This window comes from Marmota monax, unplaced genomic scaffold (assembly GCF_021218885.2).
Source record: "Marmota monax isolate L192 unplaced genomic scaffold, Marmota_monax_Labrador192_F-V1.1 WCK01_AAM20220418_F8-fsc00015, whole genome shotgun sequence".
In the NCBI taxonomy this organism is placed as follows: domain Eukaryota; kingdom Metazoa; phylum Chordata; class Mammalia; order Rodentia; family Sciuridae; genus Marmota; species Marmota monax.
Genome location: NW_026692194.1, coordinates 4,070,596 through 4,077,007, shown reverse-complemented (window position 1 = coordinate 4,077,007; position 6,412 = coordinate 4,070,596). Strand labels below are relative to the sequence as shown.

The 6,412-nt window shown below is 41.3% G+C and overlaps 1 pseudogene; it reads right to left on the bottom strand.

Moving 5' to 3' along the window:
- Positions 1 to 1,736: 1,736 nt before the first annotated feature.
- LOC124077903 (NADH dehydrogenase [ubiquinone] 1 alpha subcomplex subunit 1-like) lies at positions 1,737 to 1,928 on the bottom strand (annotated as a pseudogene).
- Positions 1,929 to 6,412: the final 4,484 nt, after the last annotated feature.

Sequence of the window (6,412 nt, the reverse complement as noted above, 5' to 3'; positions counted from 1 at the left end):
AGCCTGTTTTAGTTTGCATTGCTCTAACAAAATAACTGACCCTGGGTATTCTTAATAAAGAGAAGAGGTTTAGTTAGAGATCCAAATCATGGCATCTACAGGCATCATGGTGGAAGCACAGGCAAAAGAGAGAAACCACATGGTGAAATAGGAAGCAAAAGGCTCAGGAGGGGCCAGCTTGCTCTCTTCATAACAAAGCATTCTTGGGGGAATGCAACTTATTCCTACAATTCCCAACCCCCTCAGAAAAAGCATTAATCCATTCTTGAAGGTGGAGCCACCATGACCTAATTCCATTCCTCTAAACTCCACCTTTTGAAGATTCTGCCACTCAACACTACCACACTGGAAACCAAACCTCTAGCACATGACCCCTTGGGAGACAGACTCAAACCACATCCAACCCATAGCAGCTTGGATTAATAATAAGGAAAGAGGCTAAATGTGAGGTAGGCTTAATGCAAATCTGGCAAGTGAAATTGAAATTCGGTTTCCTAATAGTTGTGTGTTTTCACAAATGAATATTTACTGAGATTTGTTAAGGTTAATATACATGTAAAAAATTCATATGATACTGTTGAAAAGTATTTGGCCAATGGGCAAATCATCCTACAATATTTTGGTCTACTAGAACATGTAAAATGTATAGTGACATGGATGAAGTTGTATGAACTTAGTTATTCATACATGCTTACTAGCTGTTATATAATATAATTGATTCATTTATAAATATTGCCTTTTTTCAGTCTCAAACTTCATAAAACAAATCTATTCCAACTCTTTATGCATCTCTTGGTCACTCGGGTCCTCATTATCATTAAAGCCATTCTGAAGGCATTCTCACTTGTCTAGATTGTTGGGGTTCCTCTTGGATGCTGAGAGGGATGCTGTCATTGGAAATTTGATCCCAAACCACGAAGTGCCCATTTGCAGAGCATTAGTCAGTTGGTTGTCACTGGTCTCACCAACATAACCACTCATTGTACTGCTTTTTAAAGCAATCATAAAAGTCTTGTCTGTGGCAATTTTCACCATTTCAAATGTGAAGTCACCCCCAGGAATAACTTACAAACCTTGTTACATTTCCTCACCTCCTTTTGTACTGAGTCAATGATCTCCCTAAGCATCCAAACTAGCATTAATGGAGGTGATTTTAGGCTAACATCTTCCTTAAACTGTACCACAGTTGTTAAATATGAAGTAATTTAGAAAGTATTGGTGTACCAAGACAGCAGTTGCAAAGACTCAAAGAAAAAGTACCCCCCTCTTTTCTGAGCAGAATTTTTTGGGAAAAAGTCTTGCCTTATTGACAAAAATAATTAGATAGATAGATAATAGTTAACATCTTTAGACTTTCCATACATATAAAATGTGGATAATAACTATTATAAAGTATGGCTTTTTAAATTTGTAATTTGTTGTTGTTGTTTGGTTTTATTTTCTTTTTCATTTTATTTTGATTATGCATTATATAACACACTGCATGCTACATAACACATTATATAACTTTCTAGCAGGAGTAGATGACGATAATTGAGTTTTGTTTTGCCTTTTTTTTTTTCATCAATCAGGAAAATACTTTCTTTCTTTCTTTTTTTTTAATATTTATTTTTTAGTTTTTGGCGGACACAACATCTTTGTTTGTATGTGGTGCTGAGGATCGAACCCGGGCAGCACTCATGCCAGGCGAGCGCGCTACCGCTTGAGCCACATCCCCAGCCCAGGAAAATACTTTCTTAATCAATGTTCTCCAAACCCTTTGACACAGAACAACAATTAACTCCAGAGACGCACCTATCTCTTTCCATAGAACTCCACTGACAAGGAATACGGGCAGTTCTTTTTATCCCTTTAAACTTGGAGATATATACAGCGGCCACTCCAGGCATACCCAGGATGCTGAGTCCTGGAAGAATCTTGAACTACATTTTGGCACAGTTACCTAAACCAAAGCTTTATCATTTAGTCTCCTCCTTAGAGGGTTTGACTCTATTTATTTATTTATTAAAATAAGGTCTCTATTTGTTGCCTACACTGGTCTCAAACTCCTGGGCCCAAGCCTCCTCCTGCCTCAAACTCTGAAGTAGCTGGGCCTACAGGTGCACCACTGTGCTCAGCTTATTACTATGGGCTTCTTGTGGGCAGGGCCCATCTAATTTATTTATCTTTGTTCTTTGTGTGCAAAACGGCGACTGGCTCTTAACAAGTGCTCAATATATATTTGTTGGTCTAGTGGATCTTTCCAAAAGTATTACTTTGTAAGTCCTCCATATCCACTTCTGTCTGCAGGGCTGCCTTAACACCAACCTTTCTTAGTGTTTCCAGGATGGGAAGTACAGAACTCAGCCCAAACCAAGAGACTCTTTTTAGGGTTAGTGTGCCACACCCATGACCATACTTGGGTGCTTGGAATAGTTCACACACAGATATTAAATGAATGGACAGAAGACTTACCTATATCTATTTGAGAGCTGGGAGTATAGTTTAGATGTAGAGAATATGCTTAGCATGTACAAGGCCCGGGTTCCATCCCCGGGGCCACATGAAAAAACAAAAACAAAACAAAAAAGCTATTTGATTTCACAGTCCACCTGAATTCAAACATATTTTGACAAGATGCTGATTTTTGAAAATTGTTTTGTTCATTTCCTTTGGACACGACTCCCAAGAATAAGGATCAGCAGCCAGAAGTGGGATTGAGTCAAAAGTCAAGGGTATAGCAGTTGGGTGGCAGTTTCCTTAAATGACTCAGGACATAGCTAGAGACAAATCACAAGAAAATACCAGAGAGGACATGGCTGGAAAACCAAAACTGAATTTATATGAATTTAAATGGTATCATTCCACTGCCCCATTTATTAGGGGGACTCTACCACAAGTCCTATGTGTATTTTTGTGTGAGATGTGTGTGTGTGTGTGTGTGTGTGTGTGTATAAAATCAGAGGTATGGAGACTTCCTCTCCTTAAGGGCCTAAAAAACAAACATTTCCTGAGCACGAGGCATGCTAGATACAAGCATCTTGGCTGTCTGAGATTTGATACCCAGCTCTTGTGCTCACTACTGACTGACCTTGGCCACATTCTTAAAACCTCTGCACACTGCTTCCTCTTTTAAGAATGGGGATACTGCTGGTACTGCCTCATGGGGTCGTCTGAGAGGTGGGCGAGTTAATGCATGCTGCGCTGGAGCACAGACAGCCACAGAGCTTTGCTTCTTCTCCTGTCAAATAGTGGAGTCTATTTCCCCTCCCCTTGAGCCAGGGCTATCCCTGTCACTAGTTTTGACCATGTGGTAGACAGGACAATGTTCCCCCGCACATGCCTATGTTTTAATCCCCAGAACCTGTGAACATAGGCATCACATAGAAAAGGAGAATACTGGCTGCCCCTGACAGGAAATTTGCTAATCTACTGACCTTGGGGTGGGAAGAGTAGCCTGGATGACTTGGTGAACTCTGTGTGATTGCAAGGGCCCCCGGAAATGAAAGAGGGAGACAGGAGAGTCAGAGTCCAACGATGCAGAATAAGAAAGACTCAGCGGGCCATCACTAGTTTTGAGGATGAAGCGGGACACAGTCAATCAATGCAAGCAATTACTAGGAAATAGAAAAGGCAAGAAAATAGTTTCTCTTGTAGAGCCTCTGGAAGGGATGCAGCCTTGCCCAATCCTTGATTTTTTGTCCACAGAGACCCATTTTAGACTTCTGACCTTCAAAGCTGTAAGATAATATATTCATGTTGTTTGAAGCCACTAAATTTCTGGTAATTTCTTGCAACTGCAATAGGAAACTAATACCAACCAATAGAATGAGGCAGAGTTGTGCTGTGTAATATCTACAGCTGAGCCTTAAGAGATCAGCAGCTTCCAATTTTATCCTCTTGGGAGCTGGCTGTCATGTCAGAAGTCCAAATGTGGTGAGTCATTGTGCTGTGAAGAAGCCCAAGCTAGCCACTTGGAGGGGACCAAGCTGCCAGACACGTGAGCAAAGCTCTCATGGTCATTGCAGCTCAGCCCAGCAACCACTTGAATGCAGCTGAGCAAAAAAGTGCCAGCTGACACACACACAGCAGAACCACCCAAATGAGCTGCCTGGACTCCTGACTCACAGAACTGTGAGCGAACAAAATGGTGGTTGCTGTAAACTGGTGTGACCAAGGATTTTGCTTATGCTGTGTAGACATCCTGAAAAGTGCCTGCAAGGATTTACGATATAATGAACATTCAATAAATGTTGATTATTATTATGCTGTATATGTATAAACTTCTTGGTGATAGTTGGTATTATTGTCCTTACACATATTACACATATTCCCTCTTTTCCCTCTCATACTATGAGCCAAATGTATTTCCCATGCCATTGATGTTGGACTTGGCCTTAAAACTTGATTCAGTTCATGGTATGGTAGCAGATGTGACACACAGAAAAGCTTTCAATGTGTTTCCATAATGGACTTCCCCTACTTGGGCCTTAAGAAAATGCCCTGGAAGGGAATCTGGAATCAGAGGCTGAGGCAGGAGTTCTAAGCCAGCCTCAGCAATTTAGTGAGACCTTGTCTCAAAATGACAAGTAAAAAAGGCTGGGGATGTAAGTTGTAGAACACCCCTGGGTTCAATCCCCAAGCCACTGGGAAAAAAAAAATTCTGTCATAATCCTGGAGGCTCATCCTCCAAAATTGATGTATGGCAGGGCTATGCTCCCTCTGAAGGCTCTAGGGGAGAATCCTTCCTTGCCTCTTCCAGCTTCTCTTGGTTTTTGGCAATCCTTAGGATTCCTTGGCTTACAGAAGCATCACTCCCATCTCTGCTTCTGCTGCTTTCTTCCCTGTGTCATTTTCCTTTTCTTTTTCTTATACAATGACACCAGTCATTGGACTTAGGGCCCACCCTAATCTAGTAGGGCTTCATCTTAGCCAATTTTAAATACCCTGTCACCTGGCCGGGTATGGTAATCCCAGGGGCTTGAGAGGCGGAGGCAGGAGAATCTCAAGTTCAAGGCCAGCCTCAGCCATTTAGCAAGGCCCTAAGCAACTCAATGAGACCCTGTCTATAAATAAAATATTAAAAAGGCTGGGGATGTGGCTCAGTGGTGAGGCATCCCTGGGTCCAATCTTAGATACAAAAAAAAAAAAAAAAAACTTATTGCCTAATAAGATTACATTCTGACTTTCTATATAGCCTTGAATTTGGGGCTGGGGAGAGACAGTATTCAACCCAGTGAAGTTCCTCCTTTTACTAGTTACAACTAGAGCCATCATTAGGCAAACCATACCTAAATGATAGCTCAGGCGAAAACTCAGAAGCCCTGTGATTTAAAACTAAAGGGGAATAGGTTGGGAAGAATTCAAGGAGGTCAGATTTTACCTCCATATAGACATTTAATATGGTTTAAATGTGTTCCCTCCAAAATGCATATTGAAGCTTAATCCCATGTGGTGCTATTAAGAGGTGGGACCTTTGGGGAAGTAATGGATTAGTGTCCATCCTCATGAATGGATGAATATCCTTATAAAAGAGGCTTCATAAAACTGGGAAGCACTCAGTGGTAGAGCCCCTGCCTAGCATGCAAAAGGTCCTGGGTTCCATTCCCAGCACAAAAACAAAATTAAACTAAATAAAAAGGCTTCAGAGAAAGTTTGGTCTCTTACTTTTCAGCTCTTCCCATGAGAGGATGCAACTAGAATGCCTTCACCAATCAATGCCTTGACCTTGAACTTCCCAGGCTCTAGAACTATAAGAAATAAATTTCTCTTCTTTTGAATTACCCATTCTCAGTCATTTAAGTTATAACAGCACACACACACACACACACAAAAAAAAAAAAAAAACACTAAGATAGCATGTTCTAAATCTCTACAGTTCTGGGGTTATCAAAGAACATCGTTGAACGCTGTTGTTCTGGGTCAACCATGAGGGTGAGCTTTACTCACCTTGAATAAAGTGCCCAAGCCATTTCAGAAGTTCAGTGAGACATGTATCCTGTTAATTGATCTTCCTGACAAGCTTCTCACCTGGAAGTGGGGGAGCCTCTGGACCCCACAAGACAAGGGCAAGGAGGGGTTCTATGGAGACTATGAATATGCCCAGGAAGGAAGGGACTGGGTTGTCCATGCAGAGAAAGCCAGACAATAAGGGACAGAGCAGGGACAGAGCTTCCTGGTGCCACTATCCAGGCCACCTTTTATAATAGTTAACAAGAACACTTACCATGGGTCTATATTAACTTTATTATTATTATTATTATTTTTTGGTATGGGATTGAACCCAGGGGCTCTTAACTACTAAGTCACATCTCTAGCCCTTCATGTGTATATAAGCATGTGTGTATTTTTATTTGGAGAAAGGGTCTCCCAAGTTGCTTAGGGCCTTCTAAGTTGCTGAGGCTGGCTTTGAACTTGAGATCCTCTGGCTTCA